Here is a 27,937-nt window from a genome sequence, read left to right on the forward strand (position 1 = left end):
CCAGAAAGAGACCCAACCAAGATTACTTTGGCCTCCCCACAATGGCTCTTGCTGCTATTCTTTGAATTCTGCTCCTTTTGCCACTTTGTCCCCAGCAGTAACACTATGCCCAGAAGTAAACACACTAGATGCATATAGAGGCACTACCACTTCTCTCAACTCCAAAGTGATCCAACTCCAGACACAGCTCAGATCATGTATTTTTTTAATACACTCTCTAATCTTGACGACTGAAGCCATATTTAAGAGACCTTGTCTCCTTTGCTGCATTAAGGCTTCGGCCCTTTTTTTTTTATGTTTATATAGTGGGCTGTATTCTTTGGAGAGTCTTCATCCTTTTTCTTACAGGAGCCCTCTAATTCTTGAGCCCCTCTGTTTCCCTCTGCTGGTTAAAAATGTATAGCGAGGGGAGCAGGGAGGGCTGAAAACAGCAAACAATTCTTCAAATAATTCTCATAGTCAAACCATAAGCCTAGTGTGGGAGGAGAGGGCAGAGGGGACAGAGCTTGTCAGTACTGCGTACCAGTGGTTGCTGCCCCAAAGATACTTCTGAGAGAGAGCCTGTAGGTATTGTTACAAAATGTATATACTTCACAGGGTCCTGAGCAGGGTTTATCCACTGTACAGAAATTCCTGCATAGTTTATAATCTGGGCAAGCATCCCAGCCCCAGCGTTGTCTCTTGCTAGAGTCTCCTCAGTGTATCAGAGGTTCCCAAGAATGCTCCCGGCTCTTAGCTCAGCAGAAGTCACTGCCAAGCTGAGCGGTTTCTTCGAGTCCCTTGTAGCAATCATCTCAAAAACTGCAGAAGAGAAGCTTGTTGGAGTACCTAAAAGGCTCAACTTGTACAGGAGTCATGGTCTGGCCTCCAAAAACGTCTGTCTGAACCAAGACACATTTATCTCAACCTTGCACACATTTAAGGTCTCTCCAGTAAGATCACAGAATCTGTGTGATGTCGCCTGAAGTGACAATCTGCTCGTGAAAGTTATTCCTTTGGCGATTTCCTCAAATCTTTTATTTATATTCTGATAATCCCTCAGACCCTAACTAGGGATCAACGCCCCTTTCCTGTTTGAACTAGATGCTCAAATCAGTTATATGAGGCCAAGATTCCTACCCAGGCAGTTTACAACATGGGCACACAGGTCATTTTGTCAGCAGTAAATCATGCAGTCAAACACTCCGTTCTTTGACATATCTCTCAGAACAGTTATCTCCTGAGAAAAGACTGCATTTTTGAGACCAGCTGATTTTTCAGAAGCAGAGAACGATCAGCAGGGCAAAAAGGCAGATTTCTCCAAAGGTGAAATAACAGCGTTTTCTTACTTCAACCTACAAAAATTATATTTTCCTGATAACAAAACAAAGGAAGAAACTCCCAACAACCACCAAGCCCCTTCTTTTTCTTCTGAATTGTAACCTGATATTCGCTACTTATTGTGCTTTCTGAGGATTTGCCTATCTATCTTCTTACATGTCAGAATTTTTAATGCTTCTTACTAGTCAAAATGTTAATTGGGTTTCTTAAGTTCCAGTATGTTGCTTCCTGTGAATTTACTACTCTTGTAGTAGCACTTTCCCTTAACCAGTCCCTAGATAGCTTATGGTGCTCAAATCTTCAGTGAACAGAAAGATAAGCTAGGAGCATTTACCAGCTTGATATCTCTGTTATCTGGACAATAGACCAAAAATTGGTTTTTTACTTCTTTCAGGACTTCAGACTCTGGATATCTTGCTGTATAATTTCAATCTGGATTGTTAATCCTGAAAAGACATTTACCATGAGATTGTTTTACCTATTACTTATTCCACTTCAAACCCTTCAACTCTGTGCTGTTACTGTTTTGTTTCGATGTTTGTTCATTTTAAGTTAACCCCAAAGAATTTCACTCCAGCCCGTGGTGGTTGTCAAGCTGCAGTTTGTCTGCACTGTAAGTATTTGTCATACAGAACTCCCTTCTGCTCTTCCCAGCTTTTTCTTGTATGTGTTAATTAACAGCCTTTCTGTATTGATGTTTCTTTCAGGAGAATTAGGAATGCTCACCAGACAATCGTCTCCATCACTTGGTAACACTGCTCCTGGTCTGTTGTATAACCCTTGTAAAGGGACGCTTGGTATGTAAATACTTCCCTTAATCTTCATCTTTTGTTTCAAGGATAAAACAAACCAAAACAATAACAAAACCTCCTTTATTTTGCATGCTGGGAGCACATTAATATTAATTTATTTATTTATTTAAAGTTGGTAAAAGAATTTGCTCTTAGGCTGGGAATGCGGCTGCCAAGTTTCCTGCCTGCAATTTGTTATGGCTCAGTAGTAAACTCCTGAAAATAGGAATTTGAAATGGAAATAGTGACAGGCCTTTTAACTACGCTATAATAAGCAGGGTGTTTTATCCTGCATACTGTATGTCGTTACACAATGGCAGCCTATCATAATGCGCACGGAAAACAAACAGGGTCCCTTTAGAACGCTCTCCTGGCTAAAACCAGGCAGACAGAGGAAGTGTAACAGGCTGAAAAGACAAAAGACTAGAAGGTCAAGAACACCACACCCAGACCTAAGCCCTTCTGTTACGCAGAGGAGAGCGGGGATCTTACAGAACTTGCGCTTGAATAATTTGACTTTGATCAGCTAGCCATAAAAAAAGAGGTGCAGTCTGCTACATTACTAAAGGGGGTAAAGAAGGAGACTTTCCCTTAAGTCTTATGCTGCAAGTTAATCTACCCCGACTTGACCTGCTATGCAGAACTAAGCCCCAAAAAGTACGTATTTCTTGCAAATGTTCCTTATCTGTTTATAATAGTACATTCCATGTAATTCTGCATATATAAACCACGTGAACATTAAAGCTGGTTTATGTTCTAGCTTTCAAGCATCAGTTGAAAAATGTAATTTTTCAGAGTTGCTGGATAGCCAGAGACCTAACAAGTCAGCTGAGTTTCTCCAGATTTACACCAGTGTAAACGACAGCAGTACTACATCTTTGTGAAAATAAAATGCTGCTATTGTTTTTTACAAGGTATTTGGCAACCAGGAAAATAGCTGAATCATATGTACAAAAGAGTCTCTGAGACTTGAACCGAGTACTTCTGGTTTGTAGCACACATGCTTAAATGCCATATATTGAACAGCCACATCATGTCTATTTTTACTAATTGAGTTTACTTACTTGTGTTTGGGCACCATACCAGCTACTCAGCAAGTCCAGGAGATTAATGTAAAAGCCTCTCTGCATTTAGAAAGTATAGACACTCTAGATGTACAGCTGCTTATTTTGAGGGTGGCTGACTGCTGATCCTTATGTCTGAGTAACAGATGGTTTTGTGAGCTGCATTGATAATGAAAATGATATAATTTGCCTCTTAACATCAAAATAAAGACAGGCAGAACAGAAGAAAAAGCATTGTATTCACTAATAGCATACCTGAGTACAGGGGAAGGGGGGGAAAAGCTCAGGCAAAACTGAAGGCTATCAATAGTCTTGGAAATTCACATCAGGGAAAACTTGCATAAAATAACCTGGCCTGATCTGGACTGTGAAAGCATTGGCCTCTGTAATGTTAGAATTTATAGCTTTAATCTTCTTAAGAGCTGCATGGCTCTTCTCACATGCAGGGAAAACAGATTTGATGTTTCTGAGATTAAAACTACTGAGCTGAACTTTGCTTGTTATTGGCCAGAAGCATTTGGAAACCTAATAAAGCATTCCATTAAAATCTTGGCATTTTAGTAACACAAAAGAAATCGGCTTCTCAAAATGCAAGTCTAAGGCAAAAGGACACTTTGGCGGGGGGGAAGATTGTGGAATTCAGATTTTAGCAAAGTTTGCAATGACTTAAAAATAGATCAAAGGAAACGTGAGGTAGAATGGAACAATAAATGCTTGATGTAACTAGCAATGCGCAATTTTTTGTTATTTAAACTTTATTACATTTTAAGACATTTTTTCATGTTCTTTTAAGCCACATAATTTTGCCAGTCTATGAGTAGCTGGAAAAAGTACAACACTCATCACTGGCTAGCTGTGTGGTCTCTAACAGGTAACGCAAGGCCCAATTTCTTAAAATTATGAGGCTCCACAGCCACAGCTGAGATCAATGTTAACTACTAGTATTCTAGATGGGCTTTAGATGATCAGTTTTACTCTGGGGAAAAAAAAAAAAAAGAAAAAGCTCCCTTAAGGTTGGCTAGTCTACAATTTTAGCTGCACAGGAAGCCCACGCTGATCAGTTATGCACCTATAGTCAGTCTGCATGAGGATGCAGCCAAAATTTCTGTAGAAAAAGGCATAATACTCATAGTGATGGCATGATCTGTGAGTTCAATGTTGTAGCACAACTGAACAAGAGTGATGATCTTGCCAGTAATGGTCCAACCTCTGTACCGTTTGGGCAGATGAGAGGAGAGCTGCCTGGTGCCAGCTGCACTGTTGAGAGCCCTTGCTTGCCTTCTCCACCAAGGAATAGTGAAAAGGAGTCTCATAAGCTACTGCTTTTACTGTGGTCTGCAGGCAAACAAACAAACAAACAGAAATAAAGACTTATAATCAAGCATAAAAGAAGTAAAGGTTCATAACCAACCCTAAATATGACAGGTCTCTTGCTAAAGTTCATTGAAGGGGTCTGGGGTGAACAACATTAATTCCAATTGGCTTTGAAATGGTTTGGTCCTGTCTGTACTGGAAAAGCCAACCATGAAAGCTATGCTAGAGTTTGCCTGCACATGGTTATATCTAATTCAGATCTTCTAATTACAGTCTACTTATAAATCACTGTACAGAAACAGAAAATACATGAGCTATCTTCTGGAAAGCTTGTGGTTAAAACCCTGTGATGCCTGTAGTGATAATCAGCTAACAACTGAATGCCTACAAACAAATTTAACCCGGATTTTACCCCCTTCAGAGAACCGGAGTGTTGAATCTGGATTGCATGGCTGGTGGGAACGAGTCCTACACAGGTAACACAAGCTCATCCCACTGTAGATGACTGCACAGATTTCATTTATGCAATTCCATTTTCTGCCCTTTTAAAATAAATTCACCTTGACATAGTTGAACATTGCAGGGTGCTTGTAAACTGGCTGCTAACATGGCTGGTGTGCTTTATTTTTTGTGGCGCTAACATATGAGGAGCTATCTACTGTAACAGATGCTCTTTGACAGTGCAAAATAATAGCACTCAGGCTTAAACTGTAAATTACAAACAATCCCTCTAACTACAAAATGAATACGCAGAATGGCGAGTCTTGTCACCTCAGATATTAGTAAATGAAGTTGAGGAAGACAAATTATTCACTAAAGCTAAACTAACTAAAATTTTATTCAGTTAACACTACTGCCGTTAGATTTCTCCTGTTCTTTGCCATAATTAGTGGATATTAAAGAGAGTAATTATAAGCAACACACAGTAAAATCAGTTGTATGTTTTCTTGCTCTGTAAAAGCAACAGAAAGGGTTTCCATTCTTCCTTTTTAATAATTTCTGTTGGTAGAAAAGATGCAATACTTAATACTGGTAAGAGGCCTGGCCACATCAAGACAGCCCTTTCCCAAGGGATTTCATAATTATGTTTTTCCCACCAAACCACAGACAGAGCCCCGTGAAGTAAAAGTGACCTTGTTGGGCCAGTGCTGCAGCTGCCATGTATTTGATTACAAACTTAGTAGTACTAATGCCAAGGAGGGGAGTTACAACATAAGCTGAAAATGAGTTCAAGCGTAGCTTCCTGCACAGAATGTCCCTGGTAACCTGGCTACAAAAAGCATTCAATGCACAAAGATTTTATTTTTTTTCACTTTTAAAGAAGATGTCTTCCACCTGGCCTCCCCATCTCTTCATGAAATCCAAAAACAAAGTTCTCCAGAAGGATGTGCTTAGGGCAAAGGGCCTAGATTACAAGGTCTGCAGCAACATCTGGTGAACTTGTGACATCTCAAATCTAAAACTTCTTCAGAAAGGACATGGAGGACTTAGGGAGAGCATGGTTAAAGGGATGTGCACCATGTTATATAGCATGGTGGTTTCTGCTCCATGACAGCCTCTCAGGAATTCCTGAGCATCACAGTGGAGATGGTGGCCACAGAGCTGGCTTTACGAAATGTACGCAGCTCCTTGAGTGGTAAAATGCGTTAGAAGTTCCTCATTTTCCTTAGTATGTACTGGGAAAAGTTTCTGTATTGCTCAGTTCACAATCATGCTTGCAAGGCCTGATTCTTACACCTTTGGAGGAAACAGGTATGCTCAAGAGAAGGCTCTGGCAGCTGTCTGCAGGCAGGATTTAATATCCTTACATTTCATGCAGCCCTAGGGCTCGAGTCTCAGACTCTTTTGCATGACAAATGCAGTAAAGTTTTATCCCATCCATTTGCACTGTGGATCTTCTTCAGTACTTCTTCAGCTAGGTTCCAAAGGCCAGAGCTAAACAAAGGTACACACTGGTAAAGCTTCCTTACCTAGGTCTCGACTGCAGGTGTTAAGGAAGCAGAACTAACAGAAAAACTCTCCTCTGAGAGCCAAATTTAACTCCTCTCTCTTTCCCCAATTAAGTAGCAAAGGAGGCACCAACCCCACCAGTTTTGCCAAAGCTAGTAGTTCACAGCATGCCCAGGGGCACAGTTTGGGTGCTCAAAGAACTTCTCAGCGTTGAAAGACTTAGCTCAGGAGATGCAAAAGGTCAAGGCCTGCATTCCAGAGCCTGACAAAACAAGTGTATGCATACACAGAGGGAGGAGGCTCAGAGCTTGCTCCATGGCTCCTTCCCATTTCCCTAGAGAGTCAGGGTATTTGTGTGCACGGTATGAGGAACCGAAGAGCAGTTGGCGTGCAAGGGGACCTGGCAGTCTCAGTCAAGACTGTTTAGGTAACATAAAGGACCACTTTCCCTGGACCTGGCCTCCCAGACCACAAGCCATCCTCATGGGATCCAACCCAGCTGCAGGTCAGATGGTGGGAAGGCCCCTCAGTCCCCACTCCTTCTGGCAAGTGAAAGGAATCCCTTAGGCTCATCATAATGCACACAGCAAAATCACTGTGCAAATCTGCCGTGATAGGCAGTTAGTGTCCATGATGCAAGCTATACCCAAAACAGCAGAAGGGTCATAAAATAAGGATTAAAGTTCAAGAAGGAAGCTGATAATGAAGAAGCCTGCCCAGACTATGCCCTATTCTAGCCAGCGTTACGTTATCTTCTAATTTTAGAACAGCTGAACATTTTTCCCAGACCAGAAGTTGACAAGAGGCTGAGCAATGCCAGTGTCATTAAATCTTTGTTTTCAGGCGCAGTGTTGTCTCCACACTGCAAGAAGTTGTTTCAGCATGTGAAATTTTACAGGAAGGCGCACACTGTCAGTGGATGCCCATACAGGGAGCTATGTAATATGTTGAAACCATCTGGCATTTTGTGGTTTTGCAGTATCAGTCAGACACACTGTCTGGAAACACAGGGCTCAAACCCAGAGTCCTTGATGCAGGTCAGATACCTACAGATGCCTGCAGACGTTTGGCTGGACTAAGAGCTGCAGAATAAAGCACTTAATTAGGCAGCTGAACTTTGATTGATTTCAAGACCAGCTGAGCTAGAAGCCTATTACTGCTTAGGAAGTTTTAGTAAATGTAATTATTATGGCATGTTTGATATAATACAAGGTCTTCATGAAATGCTCCAAACTATCCTTGTAAAGACTCATTCTGTTGCTGATATGCTTTGTGCCTTCTGACTAAGGAATAGGCCAGATGATGTGAATCCCAATGTGAAGCTTACTGAAAACTACCTCTAAAATTAATAGAGCATAGTTACAGAAGAGTATTTTGTAAAGAATTACCTTCTCTGGAGTGTGAACAACACTGCTGAAAGCAGGCTCTGGGTTACACTATTCCTGTGATCCAAATTTTTTTTAACCATCTGATGTCACTAGGGAGATCTCAAGTCTTTATAATTACTGCTGAAGGCCTGGAGGAAGGGGGGTGGAAAGACAATGAAATTATATTTCATATGTTGATTCAGAGAGTAACCTGCAGTGGCCTGTTAACTTGCTTCATCTATCAGGAAAAGCAAATTAATTCTGTATCCAGTTGGTTTTATGAGTGGCAGCTCAATTTGCTTTCTCAGTTAAGCAGGGAAGAAAGTAGCCTTTTGTCACAAACACTTGCTTCCTGCAATGCTGCAGAATAAGATGTGAAATAGGCAAAAAGCTTTGGATACAGCTTCCAACGTCCTACTAAGAAGTAAAATTTCTTTCTTTCATCTTCCCTCAGAGAAGGAATTCAGGTTATGCTCTGCACTAAATTAAAGTGTTCTGCTCAGTTATGTACATGTACAGCTTTGAAAACTGTTCCTGCTTCTAGGTCAAGGGCTCTCCCTGTGGCCGAGTGCCAGCTTTATCCCTGGACTCCCATAATCCCTTGAAATAAATCAACTTTCCATTGAAATCCTCTGCCAGTTCCACTTCAGACTAAAATGTGCTGTCTGTAGCATGATGCTCTTTTATACTTTTGTGGAAACAAAACAAAACAAATAAAATAAAATTTAAAAAAGAGAGAAACAATGTGATCATTGTATCCTGGATACAACTCAACCTAACCTGTGTTGTGTATATTAAAGGCTACCTTTGTATGTTGTGCTAACCCCAGATTTCAGTGTTTATTATTAGAACTAAGAAAAATACCTCCAACAGAAGGAATAAGTCAACTGTTTGAAAAGGTTCCCAGCTTGTGTGTGTGTATATGTGCCTGTGCATGCATGTGTGTGTGTGTGTGTGTATCCCATTACTACTCTGCTCACGTGGACTGAAGTGTGTGGATGCATTATGCTACTTCCTGGCCTGGGCAGATGAAGCCCTCCAAGATTTCTTTCTCTTTCCTCTTCACCCACCTCCCCCCTCTCCTCCCCCCACCTCCACCCCCTAATATCAATTTTCTTCTCTCTGTGTTATAAATGAACCTGAATACATTCACACGTTCCTGTGGAAGACTAAAAGCTGTCGCTTCGTTTCAGAGAACCAGGCGGCTTCAAACTCAGATGCAAGAAAGCCCAGATGCTACTACATCTCCGGGGGAAACTTATCTATTCAGAAAGGGGGAAACTTCAGAACAATAATAACAAAATATAGCTCAAAGATGCTGCTGCTGTTCCGCTGCTGGTGCTGAGGTCAGTACTTTGGAGATTGGGTGCCACTTAGAAGCTGTAACACTCTCCTTGGAAGACTGACATTTCTGAAAAGCTCCGCTTCTCCCCAAATCTCAGTTACTTTAAATGGTCTGCCAGTTAAATCAGAACAGCCTGGTATAAAGCCTCCAATTTTCTGACAACCTTTATATTCTCTTGGCTCCTACAAGGCCCTAAAGCTGATCGTGTATAATCCTGAACTGAATGTAAAATAAATACAAAAACCTGTCATGATGTTACAGTTTTCCAAAGGATATTTCACTAAATAAAAAGCGCTGTATTTTTGGCACACGAACGCTCCATATAAAAAAATCACAGTTAGTTCTTTAAAATAAAGCTACATAACACGGTGCCAGGCTTTGCCCCCCAAAGATTCCCCTCGAGTGCTGGGGAGCAGCTGGCCACATCCCCATGAGCCGGGCGGCCCCGAAGGGCACGTGCTCCTTTCCCCACCACAACTGCTGCGTGAACTGGGGCAATGACACTGGCCCGAGTCAGCCCAGCCTCTTGAGGGTCCCTCCAGCACAGGAGCCAGGGTGAAATACTCGGGTCTCGTCCCTCCTGGGCCACAGCCCATGGTGACCAGATAAATCCAGCTTAGCTGGCGATTGCTTCCACGCTTGGGGTGAAGATACAGCCTGTGCAAATCGTGGCCCACAGCTCACCCAGCCTTCACAGCCTTGAAATCTGTTGCCTAAAAAAGTGACAATTATTTCTGGAAATCTCTTCCACTAAGCCTGTGCTGTTCAGCTATCCACATTAGCTGTGTGTCACGGTGTGGAAGAGTCCGCAGGGCCAGAGCATGGAAATGAGTTTAAATTACTGACAAACTAGTTTTGATTTGAGGCTACACTGGCTTTGCAGGCCTCTCAAAGGGCTGCAAGACCTGAACAAAGCTACAAGGCCAGACAGAGACACGTAGGATGCCTGCAACCTGGACAAAGACACAAGGTGTATTTTGACCGAGGCCATGACCAGACTAATGAAGTATCCATTTGCTACCTAGAAGGACACCTGAAAGACCAGTCCTGCAAGTCTTGGGGTACCTCACAGTTAAAATCTCTACAAGTTTTGTTTGCACTGTACTGTTCGGATGGTTGGGAAGCAAGAAACAGAGGCAAGGAAATTCAAAAAGGAGAATCTGCATTGTCACTCACAATGTTTGCAGGTCTGTCTGCAGAAATCTTCCATCCAAGGCATCTTGCATGTTTTTAATGTTACACACCTGCCTCTCTTCTATTCACCTCCTGGAACAGGGTACAGGCAATTGCACTAAATATAAAAACCACAGTAAACCATACACCTAGGGCTTAAATTTTAAATCAGACTGAGTGAAACTATCTGGTTTTCCCCTTGAAAACCTCAGTGGACAGTTTCTACAGTTAGCTTCACCACCTTCAGGCCTTCTCTTTAAGTGAGGAGTGCAGCTGAACCCAAAAATTCAAAGCAAAACTCAGCTGAAACTATTATGTTTCATCTGGTTACATGTCAAAACCTCAAACCTCATGTACACAGGGCTCAAATTATAAACCCATCAGGCTCAACCCCAGAGCTCGGCCCAGGTTTGCCCAGAGAGCCCATGAATCTTTTAGAGAAGCTGATCTGAGTTTCAAGTTCATAATGAATCCCAAACCCAAAGTGGCCGGGGGACTTTTCCAACGTTAAACAGTGAATTAGAAGAGGAGCTAAGAAAAGAACCGCAGTCCTGGCCACTTCACACACTTTGCTACCAAGAGAGGTAAAAACTCACTCTGCTTGAACTTCACTCTGTGTAGCCTTTGCCAAACCACTCAAAATAACCACTTTTTTTGCCTGTTAATTGTTTTAATAAGTCACGTGGCAATGGATGACTAAAAACTACATCATCCCTCTAAGGATTCAGCTGTGGAAAAAAGCATCCATTTAGCTGCAGGGAAGTTATTACTGCATAGCTTTGATTTTGCTACACAATGCACACCCTGTTTATTGAAACGCTTACATGATGCTCCGGGTGAAACCATCATCACTGACAGGTATACACTGGAGCTAAAGGAATCAGGTCGGATCTACTTATCTAGACCCCAAGTGAGCCTTCTCCACTTATCTGGATCTTCACAATGCTCTAAGATGTTGGTTAATGCCCCTTTTGATGTTCTTTAACACCACCTAAATCTCTGTATCTAAAAAACGAAAATAAAATGTCAAGGTGAGAAAACATAATTGCAGTTGGAATACCTGCCCCTCCTGATAACCCTGCTGACTGCCATGGCACAAGGCTTACTGGGGAGCACCGGAATGATTTCAAGTTCAAGACATAACATAATGTAGTCTCTTTTTAACCTAGACCATCATGCAGTGATCAGTTATTTGCCTGTTCTGTATCAATGCTACCAAAGCTTTAATCTCTAAAACTGTTGGCAATACAGCGAGCAATTGTTACAGGACACAGGCTTAATGCTGAAATATCAGCAGGGCTGAGGACTGCTACATATTGCTTTCTAATAGTCCCTGCTGTTTGACACCTGGAATGGCATTAAGGAGCTCTGGCACTGTATCCAGCGTTTGCTACCAATAACTGAAAGTGCTTCTGCAAGATGGGAAGAAGAGGAAGGGGGGGGGTCAGCATTCAGGGATTAAGCCTATTCAAGGCAGTGAAAACATTTTTGTAGGGTGAAGGGTATGAATTTAAAAAGTAAGGTATGGCTTATACATACACAGTAAAAAACTGAGATGCTGGTACATACCTTTTTCCCATTCAGGTTAATTAGGAGTTTTCTGTACTCCCCCAGCTATTTTTGCTTGCAGGCAGATTTCTTTTGAGCTCAGCAGCCAGGACTGTATCTAGGGCTAAGCTTTCCCACCGTATCACTCCAATATTAAAAGAATTTTTCTGGCTTCCTGTTAAACCATGCACTGATTACAAAATTCTTTTCCTTACTTAGGGCCAGATTCAATAAAAATTCTGTCCAGCTTCTGCATCATGGAAGGCCACAAAAGCCCTGAAATATTTTGGTTTTGAAGCCTGTGTGGGCTTCCATGGCTTGGATGCTGGGTAACTATTCCAGTGAATGTGGTCTTCATAAAGCTTCTCAAGGTCCTGCTCCATATGGACCTAGTGATTCTTCTTTACTCTTGCCAGTGTGGATTACAATCCACTTCAGAGAATCTCTGATTTATGCCTCTAGCTACATGGTAAATCCTAGAGAAATAGGTCCTTTTCCTATCAGGTCACATCCTCTGCAGAACACTGACAGGGAAATTAGTGTTTCTGAAAAGAAAGCACCACTTAACAAAAATGTGGTATGTTTTGCATGGAAAGGCTTTATATGAGTATAAGCGAATGGTAAAATCAAAAGGAAATTCAATAAACTACTCATTATCTATATTCATATGACTAAGCTACACATGGAACGTAGCTTTTATCCTCCATAAAAATGTACAGATGTGCTATAGAAAACTGTACTAACAAACTTTAACCTCACGACTGCTATTATTTTGTAATAAAAGGCTTACAGCATAATGTGAGCTTTTTTTAGAATGTAAGTTCCATGTGAGTAGTGTGTTGTTAATTTAATATTAATGCAATGCACCAGGAAGAAGTCTGCACAGAATCTCAAAGAGAGAGGATCACAGTGCTGCAGACAGGAGATTTGTGGCATGGATTTTATTTGTTTCAGCACTCAGCACAAAATTCCTTGACCAGGATTCCCATTGCCATGGGGCAGGGGATTCATCTACAGATGTTTTCACATGCCTTGGCTTGAGGGCTTTGCTGCAGCATTCCTTCTACTGTTCCTGGGAATCATGTGGTTAAGTTACCTTGCACTGTGCTGAAAATTTACCTCTCACCGTCAAGTGCATATGAATGAGCTTCTTTTTTTGGGAACAGCAAAAGAAAAAAGAATCCACTGAATAAACTTCTGAATTTCTTTTGCTTCAGGAAGCAGGTGCGAAGGCTTTTGCCAAACTTTCAGATTGCAAATGCATTGCCTGCTTTGCTTGCACCACAAACAAAGTGGGGGAGCAGAACAGGAATCCAGCTTCCTCCATATGGTCTCCCTTTCCCAGTGCCTGAGCCCTCTCCTCTGCAGTGTCTGCCATTCAGAACACCTATCCTCTATTTCTCCAAGGAGTCAGTTCACTGGCTCATCTCCAAATGCATTGGTGAAGTAATTTATGACTTCCATTATTATAATGGCTTAGCAGCTCCCAAGCATGTAAAAATAGCAACAATAATCTCTCCTGTTTTTCTATCCTTAGCACCCCATAGGAGAAAGAGCTTGATTAATCCTGTAGGGGTTACACATGCACTTGTGTGTTTCTATAACTTACAGAGCGAATTTGACATTTTGCAAGTGATGTCTACAGACATCTTATTCATTTCAGAAATACATTCTTTCAGTCTAGATACAGCTTCTGGGAAAGTCCTGTGTCCAGAAGCTTCCTTCTGTGGCTTTACAGTTTCACCGTTTCTGTGAAATGCACTTGCATGCAACCATGATTGGAAAGGAAGGCCCCATCTCAGAAGTGGTGAAGGCCATCTTCTTGGAAGCCTTCCAGGATCAAATTTGAAAACCTACCCAAGACTCCACATGATGAAGAAGAACTTGCATGCATAGCACAGAGAAAAAAGTGCGGAGACATTTATGAACAACAGGCCTATGGCAGTGTGTGTGTTTTAAACAGACAGAGTGCTCCCATTCATTCCAGTTTTCTGAGCATGTGATTTCAAATGCAGTTATTTTACCTAGACTATTGTAGCTGCACTGCACCTGACAGAGTGAAGACAACATTATGGTCTCTGTGAAGTATAGATGGAGTTTTCCTATTTCTGTGGGCACATACTAAAGCCCAAGAGTTCACAGAGGTGCAAAAAACATCAAAGGCTCTGAGCATCTGGAATAGTTACAGAAGGAAGAATTGCAAAGTACTCAAGTACTCCTCTGCTTCTACAGTCATCACCTAGGCCTAAACTGCTAGGAAAAATTGTAGCAGTCTCTCAGAAGTTATAATTTAAAATCTATTTTAGTGTGTAAAAGACAGAGTGGACATTCTCATATTTTGGTGTTAAACCATGTCTGTTTTGGTTTAAATTTCAGTCTGCTGGGGAGCTGATTTGGTATTTGCAAATAAGATGGTCTTAAGCCAGCACAAGTCAATTTGGTTTACATGTGATTTCAAATAACACTAATGCCTCTATTTAATACAGCTGTGATCTTAGACTTGTCTGGTTCACTTCTGGCCATTTGCTCTGCAGTGCAATGCCAACTTCAGGTAGTCACTAAGATAATTAGGGGAAGGCAGTAATTATGCTTGCAATAAGGAATATGAAAACCTAGATATCATCTACAGAAAAACAGGCACTTTAGCTCACCATGTGATCTCCCCAGCTCTCCAGTCGTTTCACATGTGTATGGAAGAAGCCTTGTCAGCTGCCACAGATGAGGAGTTTGGACACAGGAAAACAACTGCTGCTCGAGCCTCCTCCAGCTCCACCTCAGGAGAAGGAACAGAACGATTTCATGGAGCTTCCACTGATAGACATGGCTTCTCCACACAGGTTAGCAGCATTTGATGATAAACAGTATCAAATATCAAGAGTGATTCAACAAATAATAAGGCACTACCATTTTTCACTAACTGAAGTTACAAGGACAGTCTCATTACCCTGCACTACCCTGAAACCTCAGTGATAGGAATCAAGTTACCGGCTGCCTCACAGCTGATGTTAGAGATTAATTTTTGTCAACTTGATTAGCAGACAACAGCTAAAGTTTGGATAGCAGCTTGTAGGATCTTGCTCTTTGAAAGACAGATGCATAACTTAATCCTACCAGACCACACATCAGGTGTGATGGAAGATTCAAATCAAAGGGGAAGATCATAACTTCCATTTACTTCTACCCCAAATAGCCTGTTTCCGTACTCATTTGCCCAAACCTGGAAAGACCATGCTACATTTCTTCTCCTGATTTACCTTGAGTGCCTGGGATGTTTTGTCAGATGCTGTGAGATAAGGTATCTCATACAAGAGATGTGACAAGGTAAACAGTGTCAACTGAGGTTTATTCTGTAATGTAGGCAGAGAAGTAGGCACCTGGCAGTGGCCAGGGGTGTTGTGGTACTTTGCATCCACATCTGTGTAATTTCTGCAACTGGTAGTCATGGGCTGTCTTTTAGTTCTGTTCAAGTCTTCCCTCATTCTGTGGGCAGAAGAGCAGGAGCTGAAGGCTGAGCATACCCAGCAGTAGTTACATCTCTGTCTCCCTCATCTGTTCTGCTACTCCAAAATGTTTTCTAAAACCACAGGCAACACAAAAGACAAAAAAAAACATTGGGTTGGCCTGCTTTATACTGCTTCAACCACGTTCCCTGCTCATTCAACAGATGGTCTGGTTGCAAAGCCCCATAAGCTGATGCACCATATCTTTCAGTCAGACTAATGCAACTCACCAAGGGCTGATGCCTCCTCCCTGCATCAATGACCATTTCTTCCTTTGCTTCAATGGGAAAAACATCTTGAGAAACATTTCCTGTGGAGTTGATGATCCCATCTGCATAAACCTGGGTCTGCATATGTAAACCCTTGTCTCTTTTGGGGTACGCTTCAAACTCCTTTCTCAGCAAACCCATAACAGGGACTAGAACTGAACTTCCCTCTTTGGCTCCTGTTTCCCCTGGTTGCATCACACCTTGCACGGTCACAAAGAATAATGCAAGTGACAAGGACACCACAAGTTTTCCAGAGTCTGCCCCCACCTTTTAGGTGAGGAGCACTGTCACATCCCCCAGAAAGCTCCACATATGTTATTAAAAGAAAACAACCACCATTAAAAACAACTCGGCACCTTCTACACTAGAAGTAACAACTCCAGGGCAAACTATTAATCTATTAGCATTCTTCATTAAAGCAATCACTCCCAGCTGAGACTTAGGAAAGGCCCTGCCAGGCCAAAATGTCAGCCCAGTTACAGTATTTATCATTACAGCTGTCAAGCCAGAAGGGTTTGCTGCAGAGATGTGCTGAGCAGCAGGCGTGCTCAGGCAGGAGCTCCTGCCTATGGGCCAGCTGCTTCATGAACAGGACTGGCAAATGTCAGATGTCAAGTTCTTGTTTCAGGTCCTGCTCTCTTCCCCCTTGAACCACCAAGGATCATTTTGGCCATTTAGCAACCAGCAAAGACCACAGCAGGCAAAGTAGGCATCACTGTTGTCCTGATTTTAGAGTGATAAAGGTATTTGTCTAAATTTTCTTTGTTTTTCAACTACTACAGCATGGCTTTTAGGGCTTGAGACTGTCAATCAGCAGGAGAAGGACAAGCAAGAGGATGAGGTGTACTTTCCTCAGGGTGGTGGGTGCTTCCCAAAGCCATTTGGTTCAGGGGAGGCTGGTGAGGGCATCTGTAAACTGCAAGTCTGTGTTCAGGAGTCATGGGCTGGTCCTGGTGCAAAGAGAGGCTTGCACTTGGATTTCACAATGGAGTTCATGGAAGTCATTGGAAATTGAACTGCGGCCAAGGTGGAGAGCCATGTAGAACAGATGTCTTTAGAGAGGATAAAACAAACAAAAAGAAATACTCAGAGCCCAAGCTGGAACTCTTGGCCCACGCTAAATCTGTAAAAAAGCCCCAAAGTGCTCTACAGGGAGGCTGTCCGACACACTTAAATTCCACGTGTATAAAGGAAAACACATTTGCATTGCTAATTTAATAAAAGACTTCTTGACCCAAAGTCAAATACTAGCACAAGTCTTCTGCATGGAAAACCTCTGATAAGCACACTCTTTAACTATGTGAACATTCAGTAATACTCCTTTTTAAAAGCACGCATGCTTCTCCTAATGTCTGATGCTAATTATCTTATCAGATAATAGGCAGCCCTGTGCTGAGTAGGTATGTAATATATTAGCCTTGGGGAGGGGGGAAAAAAAAAAAAAAGCCTTATCTTTCAAGCAGGTTTGAAACTGCTTATGATGTTTCTGAGCCTGTGGAAACTTTCCTCTGCAGCACAGAGCTTATATAAGGAAGACAAAGAAGAAAAAAAAAAAAAGAAAAAGGGAAAAAAACCCACAACCCAGACCTGTACAGCTTCAGGCTGCAGTTGTCCAGGCTTGTTCCTTTCTGCTGAATTTTCTCCTCTATCAGTATTTTGGAATGACATGCAGGGTAAACCGTTCATCTGGCATGGAAAGCAGCTTTGGTAATTGCAAGTTTACATTACACTATAAACGAGCAGATTATAGTAAACAGATGAACTGTGTAAATAAAATCTCACTGCTCAGCTCTCCTTTGTGACTTGTATTCTGATACCACTACTACTGCTTTCACGACAACTACTACTACTACTACTGCAAGGCTTCAGCTGACAGCTCAGCCTGAAACCCTTTATTCATCTTCATTACCACTTCAGCTGTTTTTGAGAGCAAAAAGGCACGGAGGACTTATTGGCCAGAGGCTCTCTAACCTAGCAAGCCTGCCTGGGAAATCAATATGCTGCACTCAAGAGCACAAAGATGGATTGTGAAGCCGGGGCTGGCGAAGGAACGCGCGCCGCAGCTGCAAGGACGCGGAGACAGCCAGTTCTGCTCTGCCACAAGCCTCCCAGACCGCGCATGTTTGCACACCAACCTCGTGGCACCCTTCCAAGACAATTTGTGAACCTCGGTTCACACCATTTTCAAAGTAGGTCATAGGCAGTAATCTCAGCCGAGGAGAGCTACGCTGTCAGCAGCAGCAGCAAGGAGGGCGATGGCTACAACCAATGAGTGAGCTGGTGCGAGCGGAGAGCCTGGCAGCTCTGGAGCCAACAAGGTGCTCGTCCTGCTCCAGCAGCTGACAGGCGGGCTCTAGCCGACCCAGCCTCTTACCATTTATAGCTGGAAAAGGAACCGACTGTTCTCCTGGACACAACCACCAGCATGGCTTAAATATTAATCTGAATGAAAGTACAGTCAGAGAAGAAATCTAACCTTTCCTTAGCTCTGTGTTCCCGACAGCAGGAATCGCAGCTAATTCTGCATCAGGGGATTTAAATTTACTACGCGCTTTAGATTATTGCTTCGTAACGTACTTCCCTCACCTGCCCCTGCTCTGACAGATAAACACGGGGCTGAAGACAGATGTGTTTCTGACAGAGAGGATTCCTAAAGCACTTAAAGTTTCCTCCATTTTCCTGTATCTCTTGCTTGAGCTGTTTTAGGGGCATGGAATTAGAAAAGGGCACATTTCAAAGTATATTTTTGAAAGATGGTGGCCAGGAAAATAAATGCAGAAATGAGCACTCCTACTTATTTCTACACTGTAACCATTTAAATACAATCAGAGAATTACTAGTTTAAAGCAACAGCATGAAACTTCACAGGCACAGGAGCTGCTAGGAATGTGCTGCCTTTACACATAGCCTGGAGATCAGAGAGGATGCTAGATGCTAGAAAGCTGAAGGATTACCTGAAGAGTGCTGCCGTGTTACGCAATTAAAAAAAAATAATAATAAAAAATTGTTGTTGTTGTTGTTTTTTTAAAAGGTTAATTTTTAAACAGGCTCAACTTAACCTTGCTTCTGGTCAATAGTTACATGAATCTGAATGAAAATATGCTCTGTGAAGAAATCCATTCTAATATAATGGGTGCGTGCCATTTTTAGCACTGCAATCAACCAAGAAAAAGAAAGGCTGGGCAAGCATTGCCTTTCTTGAATCTGGCAAGGAAAAGGACTGACTTTTCTCCATTTGAAAAGTTGTACTTTTCCCTTATTTTCTTTCTTTTCCTGTGATGTGTCAGGCTGGAAATCTTAAACAGAAAGGAGCACATGATGTCTGCAGTTATCACCCTCTATGCAAAGAGAGAGGGGAGACAGCACGCTGTGGAGTAGCAACAAGGCTTATCTCTCATCCGAGAAGGAGCACACAGAATGACTTTCTGCTTCACTGGGAGCAACCTACCTGATCAATACCTTGTCCAGGGAGTTGTAAGACATGCAGAAACATGCAGCAATGTGCTACTGTTATCAGCTAAAAGAGTGCTGTAATGACTTTCTATGCAAATACATAGAAAAATCCATAGATCCAGAAAGGGTTATCACTCAGTACATTATCAAGGGAACAATTTATTCTCTAACACGGGATGCGATCTTTTCCTGCCAAAGTCATATTGCTTGCTTATTATCACTAAGCTTTGAAAGAAAAGTAACCAAAAAAATCCCTTCTGCTGCTGCCTCCCCAAAAGAAAATCCCTTTAAGAAAAATTGTAACAAAGAAAACTCCCAGACACTTCACTATTTTTCCCAGAATGACAAAGAAATCTAGCTGTGGTTAGGAATGGGCTCAGTATTGTACAGTTTCAGGTCATGTGAGTTTTATTACTTCTCAGGCTAACTTTTGCTTTTTCCCAGCCAGCTGCTGGCAGTTGAGATTGAGAGCAAACTACTCTGAAAAGAAATTTGTTCAGAAACCTTTGTAAACGTACACAGACAAAAAATATTTTGTGTTTTTCATTTTAGCTTGGATGTAACCTCTTTTTTTTCCCCTCCAGTCTTTGAAAGGAATGAGTCTGAAATGCTAAACAGGTCACAGAGTAATTATGCATCCACCTGAAAATTAAACACACATTCAAAGGCTTAACTAACAGCATATGCTAATCTGTGACAGGTATATGTCACTCATTTTTTTCTCATGGCTGATCATTAGGGTGTAAGAAAAATCAGATCCCATCAAACCCAGAGAAGAAATATTGTAATCTTTCTGCAGGGTTAAAAGGAGATATTGAGTTCATGGAGCTGATCTGAGACTGCAGCTGCAGCAAGTCTTGCATACCTGGCATCCTGGTGTTAAAGTTGAGGGGGTCTCTGGGCTTACTCAGAGCAAGATCAGTCCTGAGGCCTGGCTGAGATCCTGTGCCTGGGCAGGTCAGCAGTGTCACTCCTTGTATGGGCCAACCTGAGATCAAGCCTGGATGGCTACTTCCAACGTTGTTAACCTGTGTCTCAATTGAAAAGACAGACAAAGATTTTGGCAAATCCTTTTATGTTCAGTCCAGAGCCAAATTAATTTTCTAGGACATGCACATCGTCTTGCTCTGGTGTTACAGAATATTTCTTGTCAGCTTACTATTTGTTTTTCTCGACCTCTCATAGCACAAGTTTGCCAGCAGCATTTCAGATGCACAGAAGGAATTGAATCTCCATTTCCTTCACAGAGTGGAGGTGTCTGGGTTAATAACACCTCTCTTACAGATCTCCTTGGTGGTACAAAACATTTGACCTGGAAAGGGAAATGCACAGTGCTGGCAGAGATCAAAAGCCTATTGAAGGAGTGCAAAGGAGCTCAGCATGGCCTTTACAGAGGTGCAGGGTGGCACAGAACTGTAAACTACCATACCTGGATTGTACATGACCTGCCCACCTCCAGCTGAACACTTGCTGTGACTGAGTTTGGGATTTTGTCCAACAAGTGCTGCACTACTCGAATAAACTGGTGCTGCTTAAGGGAGAACTTTGGCCAATGCCAAGACTGAAGACAGACTGAAGGTAGCTAAGTCAAGCCTCGCTTCCTTATCCAAAGTTCCCCAAGATCAACACAGGTAAGGACTGAGTGTTAAGCTGTTATTTATTGCCTTTTGGATCTGGTGCTGCATTGAGTTTGCAGGGTAACGTGACCTGGCTATACCCAACTACCTTTGCACTTAGTAAAAGCTCTGGCTTCACAGTGTGCCAGATACCTGCTGCGTCAGGGGCAGAAACTCCACACGTCACCTCCCAGACAACTGTTTAATTGAGCTATGGCTTTTCTCCTGTGTTTTTTTGTTGGGTTTTTGTTTGTTTGTTTTGGTTTTGGTTTTGTTTGTTTGCTTGCTTTTGGTTTGTTGTTGTTGTGGGGTTTTTTTCTGTTATTACTTCTGGAATACTCTAATTAGGCTTGGAGGACTTCACATGGTCTCTACTTGGTGAACTGCTTGGTGAAATCCAATGCGATAGAGCACAAGAAGGTAGGGGGGGCCAAGAGAGTTGGTTAATATTTAAGTATTGTTTCCTCCAAGCTCAAGATCGGGGCATCCCAAAATAGTAACAAATCAAGGAAGAGAGCCAGGAGACCTGCACAGTTGAGCAGGGAGATAATGAACAAACTCAAGTGGAAGAAAGAAATTTATAGATCATGGAATAAGGAGCTGACTACTTGGGAGGAATACAAGAATGTTGTCAGAGGATGAAGGGATGCAACAAGGAAAGCTAAGGCCTCCTTACAATTAAAACTGGCAAGACAGGTCAAGGACAACAAGAAAGGCTTCTTTAACTACACTGCAGGAAAAAGGAAGACTAGAGGAAATGTGGGCCTCTCCTCCACCCCTGGAAAGGTGATGGAACAGTTTGTTCTCAGTGCCATCGCAAAGCATGTTGAGGAAAAGAGGTCATCAGGAGTAGTCAGCATAGATTCACCAAGGGGAAGTCATGTTTGACCAATCTGATAGCCTTCTACAATGGCACATCTGGATGGACAGATGAGGGAAGAGCAGCGGATGTTGCCTACCTTGATTTCAGCAAGGCTTTTGACACCATCTCCCACAGCATCCTCACAGCCAGACTCAAGGAATGTGGATTGGATAATAGGGCAGTGAGGTGGATTAGAAATTGGTTGTAGGACGTAGCTCAGAGAGTTGTGGTAAATGGAGCAGAGTCTAGTTGGAGACCTCTGTCTAGTGTGGTCCCCCAGGGATCGGTACTGTGTCCAGCCCAGTTCAATGTATTCATAAATGACCTGGATGAGGGGACAGAGTGTGCCCTCAGCAAGTTTGCCGATGACACAAAACTGGGAGGGGTGGCTGACATACCAGAAGGCTGTGCTGCCATCCAGGATGACATTGAGTGGCTGGAGAGCTGGGCAGGGAGAAACTTAACTAAATTCAACAAGGGCAAGTGTAGGGTACTGCACCTAAGGAGAAATAACCCCATGTAGAGGTTAGAGGCTGACCTGCTGGAGAGCAAGCTCTGGTGAGAAGGACCTAGGGTTTCTTGTGGACAACAGGCTGACCATGAGCCAACAATGTGCCCTTGCAGCCAAGAAGGCTAATGGCATCCTGGGGTGCATTAAGAATGTAGTCAGTAGATCAAAGGAGGTCACCTTCCCCCTCTATTCTTCCCTGGTGAGGCTGCATCTGAAATACTGTGTGCAGCTTTGGGGTCCCCAGTTCATAAAGGATAAGGAACTAGTGGAAAGAGTCCAGTGCAGGACCACAAAGAAGATTAGAGGAATGGAGCATCTGCCCTATGAGGAAAGGATGAGAGAGCTGGGTCTGTTCAGCCTGGAGAAGAGAAGGGTGAGGAGGGAACCTCATAAATGTTTATAAATATCTAAAGGGCAGATGTCAGGAGGGTGGGACCAGTCTCTTTTCCACAGTGTCCAATGACAGGACAAGGGGCAATGGGCACAAGCTGCAGCATTGGAAGTTCAAGTTAAACATAAGGAAACACTTCTTTACTGTGGGAGTAACAGAGCACTGGGACAGGCTACCCAGAGAGGTTGTGGATTCTCCTTCTCTGGAGACATTCAAAACCTGTCTGGACATGTTGCTGTGTGATCTACCGTAGGTGATCCTGCTCTATCAGGGGGGTTGGACTAGATGATCTTCAGAGGTCCCTTCCAATGCTAACCACTCTGTGACTCCTTTGCTTATGATCAGCAGATAGCTAGATAGGAGTAGGGTAGAGATAAAAAATGGGATTGTTACTACTGCATGTTCAGTAGCATGCACATACTTGCATACTAGGGAAGGTTTTCCATAACAGCATCTCTATTGTTCTGATGCTCCTGCAGAAGTCTTGAGTGCTATTGGTTGTTCATTGTGGCTTCACAGTTCTTGTTGGCCAGAAAGAACATTCTCTACCAGACCAAATGGTTGAAACCCATGAAAGGCAATATACTGTGTGCATAGTAAAATTGCTTGCTGCATTTTTGTTCCATTCACCTCTTTCTCCTCTCTTCTGTCCCTTCAACTCTGCTTTCAGGAGCACTGGAATATGCCTGATGTGGAAGGTCCAGTGAAATCAATGGATTTCTACTGATGTAACTGAAAGCAGAATATAGCTAAGAGAAGAGGCTCAAAGATCTGTGCTTGTGTATTACTTCTGACGTTTCTGACCAAACTGCTTAGCTGACCACGATTGGATTAGCAGTCTTAGTTTAGTGTTTCACACCTCCTACACTCAGGATGTCAAAGCATTTCAGCAGCCTGCTCCTCCATCCCATTCATTCATGACAGGTAGCATAATAGCTGGCTTAGCTTGAAGTACTCCATGCCCCAGGGCCATGAGTGTACCTGGGCTTTTTACACCATGGTCTGCATCACCTTAACTTAGCACCACCCAGGAAAACATAACCCTTCAGTTTAAAGCATGAGGTTTTCTTGGCATCAAACAGAACATGGCTGGTGTTAGTCAAACATGGCTTAAAAATCCACTGAGATGCTCTGCAATTGCAAGATGTCCCTGGCAAGTGTGGATGCTGTTCTGTCATGAATTTCGACAAAATTTAAGCTTTTGTTAAGAAAAATGATTAAAAAAACCTGCTTTTCCAAGCTCAAACTGAGTGCAAACTGATGCAACTTTGGCTTCCTGAAGCTGCAGAGAAGAAGCTCCATTGCTTGTGCTGCTTCTCCATCCCAACACTGCCAGCCAGCACCCATGGATGGAGATTACCAAGATCTCAACCTTTTCTCCAGCAGGTCCCCATGCCATGCAGGGAAACCCAACAACCCCCCTAATTTCATTTTGAAGCTTGCAAAAGCTAGAACTGGGGGCAGGAATGGGCACTGGAATGATTCACAAGAGATAAAGATCCTGAAGAAAGGAGGCTGAAGGAAAGGATGAGTAACAGAAATAGCTTGCTTGCTTCCTCTTCCAGAGAGGCAAGGAGGAGGGTGATGGATGCTGAAATGAGAACACACTTCTTTTTTTCCACCGTGGCTATCAGGAAGTTGACAGGAAAAGAAAGCCCTGCTCTGGTTCAACAGCTAGAAATGGGAGTTTCACATGGAACAAATGCTTACTGGCTATAAAATGAAGTGAGGAGCTGAGTCTCCAGGCAGGCTCCTCTAGTAACTTCCTTGCAGAAATCCCGCAATCCCAAGTGCTACTAGGAGCAAGGGACTGAGCTTCTCAAGAAGTCAGAAAAGCAGCTTGTGGTAGATGTTCTCTCATCTTCCTCTAGTGTGAATACCCACATCAGCCTTGTTGGTGTAAGGACATTTCTTGACAACATTTTCCTGATCTACAATTGTACCAATTCTGTTACATTTTCTCCAGTGAAATGGTGAACATCAGCCTGCTGATTCTTTTTAATTCTACCATGTTGTGGTTTTTTTAAATGAGAGTAAATATTATAAAATAATACCAAAATGTTTGTTGAGATGCATTTCTTTTTCATAACCTGCATACCACACATTTGACTAATTCAGGGTACTCTTCTCTTGACCATTATCTTATTCACCTGGTTAAGTCAACAGGAAAGGCCCAGTCCTGCTAGTATCTCAGTGGTCAATGTGACTCACACAATCACAAAAACTGAGACTTTTCCCAGTGTAAATAATGTGATGAGTTGTTTTTGTTTGCTTGTTTGTTTGGGGTTGTTTGGGTTGGGGTTTTTTTGGTGCTGTTTTTTTTTGGTTGGGGTTTTTTTTCTTTTCAGTTTTTTTTGTTTGTTGGTTGTTTTTTTGTTTTGTTTCGTGTGTTTTTTTTTCACTCCATTTGATTTGGCTTAAGCCACATAATGCAGAGTTCTGTCCCATCTGTCACACTTAATTATAATAATTGCAAAATCTAAATTTGCTTCCGGACATCACTAATTAATATTATACTACCGGCTGGGTGAGTATGGGGAGGAACTCCTCTATTTTCGATTCCTTAAAAACCCCAGCCAAACCAAAACAAGGTCTTGAAGTTTTTACATTAATTTTCAGTGTCAGTGCTGAAGACTTAATAACCACAGAATGTGCCCTGTGGTCTTTAATAATTTCATATCGTGAGCAAACATTGTTTGCTGGCAAAAAATTTGCTAAAACATCTTAACTTCATTTATTCTCTATGCCAATGTACAGCAGATTTCCTCCATGTAGGAAAGTTTACATCAAAGGATAGATAAGCCCTGTATGCTGTATGTAATTAGAATTTTTTGACTGAAGTGTTACCAGCATCTGAATTAAGCTGTAGATAATATCATTTTAGATAGTTTACATTTGCTTGATTCAGATTGCTCTATTAGGTTGCAGGTAGGGTGGAGAAAAGCCATCTAGTGGACAAAAATGTAGAGACCAGAAAATGTTTTCAAGCCCAGAGGCTTTACTGGCTAACTCGTTTTTAATTTCAATATTCATCTGCAATGCTGTTTATCTAGGAATACTCTAGAAGTCTCCAGGAAAGCAGGGCTTACTGGAGGGCGACAACACAGATCTCTAAGCCCAGGTTTTTGGCAGATATTTTGATCAACAATTGTCATAAAAAGTAAAAGCTGCCTCATCCCTCCTATCTCTCTCAGAGAATTTATCAGCATATTCCTTACAATGCTCTGAGGGTCATCACTCGACCAAATATCTTATTACTAGATCAAACACTACATGCCAATCAGACTGGCATTGCCACAGGGCTTAAATAGCTGAGCTAATATTTAAACTTTTGTCCCCTTTGATCCTTGAAAAATAATGAAAAGAGACTTTGTGACTTTGTAAACAGACGAGCCACATGGCACTCAGAGCAGCCCTTTACTAAAATTATCTCTGAGATTCTCTGCAACGTGAGATCAGGGAGGTCTTATGGAGCACCAGGGAGAGCAGCTGAATGACCCCCACACACACACGTGTGCAACTCATTCAGCATCCAATGTAAAAAATGGGGAGATGGAAACAAAAAACTCTCTCCTGATGTTATTTACAACACTCACTGGCCTCTGCTGAAATGCTGCCTACTAGGGTTGCAGTGGCCTGTGCAATGAGTTAAGTAACTGAATATATCCCCAGCAGACAGGTAAAGCTCTGCACTGCTCTCCTCTTCTTTCCTTTATGCTGGGGAGCACAGGCAAATAAACACAACAGCCTCTTCTTATGCAATGTTTTCAGAGACCCAACTCCCAAATTCATCCTCTTCTACCACAAAGTTCAGAGCATTTAGCTAGGCACATTCAGCTAATCTTGAAGCGCAGATAATGATCAGTCGTGCCCAGACAAGCCAAAGTATTGAAGCCAAAGTATAATTTCTGTGGAATTACAACAACACAAACTACCATAATCAGAAACTATACTGTGGTGATGCAAGCAAACATCTGTAACTCCTGCTGCTCCAGGGAAAATACTGAAGTGGGATTAGTGAACTGCCACTCAGAGACTGTTCTGATGCTAAAACAGCAACTTTTATTCCCTCTCCTGTACCCCTTTTGTTTGAGATGAAAGAGAACATCAGGTATGGTGCTCCCATTAAAATAAAAAAAACAACAACTCCCGATTAATCTTTCAAAATAGTTGGTTTCAGGAGTGCCCCATGCAATGATTTCCACACAAGTCACCTTTACAGGAGCATGCATTTACTCAGAGGTGTCCCTTTTCCCATTAACCCTGCATATACATGCTCAGACATACCACATAAGCAGAATGCATCTCCTTACATTGCTCCTCTGTTTGCCCCAGCATGAGGACTATTTCATGCATCACTTTTGACAGAGCCACTGTTTGCTGTGCTCAGATGACCCAAGCTACCTTGCATAGACCTCTGCAGCTTCTGATTCATCCCCTTCCTAATGAATCACAGCCTTTTCTCTCTCTTTTCATAATAACCAAATAAGGATTTCAGGGTTTGGCCCGTTCACTACCTTCTGTGTTTTAATACAGACAAGAATGGAATACAAAATACTGCCAAAAGTTTAGCAGCAGGGGCAACGTTTTTGCTATTTTCATGTCTACAGTTCCCGATTCAACAATGCCGACTTGCTGTTCTGCATGACCACAAGGCAGGGAATTCATAAACAATAATAATAACTACCCAACAAGGCTTCTTCCCAGCCACGCATAAGTGCAGGACTAGCACAGAGCAGAATAATGCTGCTTTGCTCCTTTACAGAGCTTGCAATATAAACTTTGCACTGTCAGTTTAAAGCTTTGGCATCTGTGTCTGCAAATGGGGAGGAACCCATTTTCAGATACTTGTGAAATATAAACTTCAGCTGTTGCCAAGCTCAGAGATAGATTTGCTTCTTTTTATTTTTAAAAGTTTCCTGAATATGTGAAGAAACCCACAAAGTCATTTTAGAGTCGTGTAGCTATGAAAAATGTACAAGCTTCTGGTTTTTTAAGAAGTATTCTCAATCATTATAATTATTCCTTGAGAATGCTTTTTAAAAAACAGAACCATGGCTATTTTTCACAGCTACAAACCCCTAAAACAGCTCTAGAGCTTTCTGTGAAACTTAACAAAAAAACTGCCTTTCAGCTAAGAACAGTAAAAATAGATCAAAAACCAATTAGCTGGCCCACATGGCAGAAGACAGGTGTGCTTTGGATGTGGTATTTATACAGAACTAGGATAAGCATTTTTTCACTTTTACACAGATTCCTGAAGACTATAAATATCACAGACCTCTTCTTGCCAATGCCCATCACAACCTTTGAAAACACTTGGCCAGTCAAAGAACAACCTTAGGATGCAGCCTGAAACATTTCATCTTGCCTCCTACCAAGTTATAAAACCGAATTAACATTAAAAGCAGCAGGCTGATGGGTGAATGATGATAATAATGAGCCTTCAAAAGCAAAAACAAA

The 27,937-nt window shown here is 42.2% G+C and overlaps 1 long non-coding RNA gene across 2 annotated transcripts; it reads right to left on the minus strand.

Annotated features, from left to right (window-relative positions):
* Nucleotides 1–4,004: 4,004 nt before the first annotated feature.
* Nucleotides 4,005–20,119, minus strand: LOC127381562 (uncharacterized). 2 transcript variants are annotated; one of them, XR_007888749.1, is made up of 3 exons: nt 19,960–20,119; nt 14,524–16,693; nt 4,005–4,510 (listed from the first exon to the last, which is right to left on the minus strand). It is a non-coding gene; the product is annotated as an uncharacterized LOC127381562 (long non-coding RNA). The 2 variants fall into 2 exon arrangements; XR_007888750.1 differs by lacking the exon at nt 4,005–4,510 and adding an exon at nt 10,334–10,417.
* Between the last annotated feature and the right edge of the window lie 7,818 nt (nt 20,120–27,937).

This window comes from Apus apus, chromosome 2 (assembly GCF_020740795.1).
Source record: "Apus apus isolate bApuApu2 chromosome 2, bApuApu2.pri.cur, whole genome shotgun sequence".
Lineage (NCBI taxonomy): Eukaryota > Metazoa > Chordata > Aves > Apodiformes > Apodidae > Apus > Apus apus.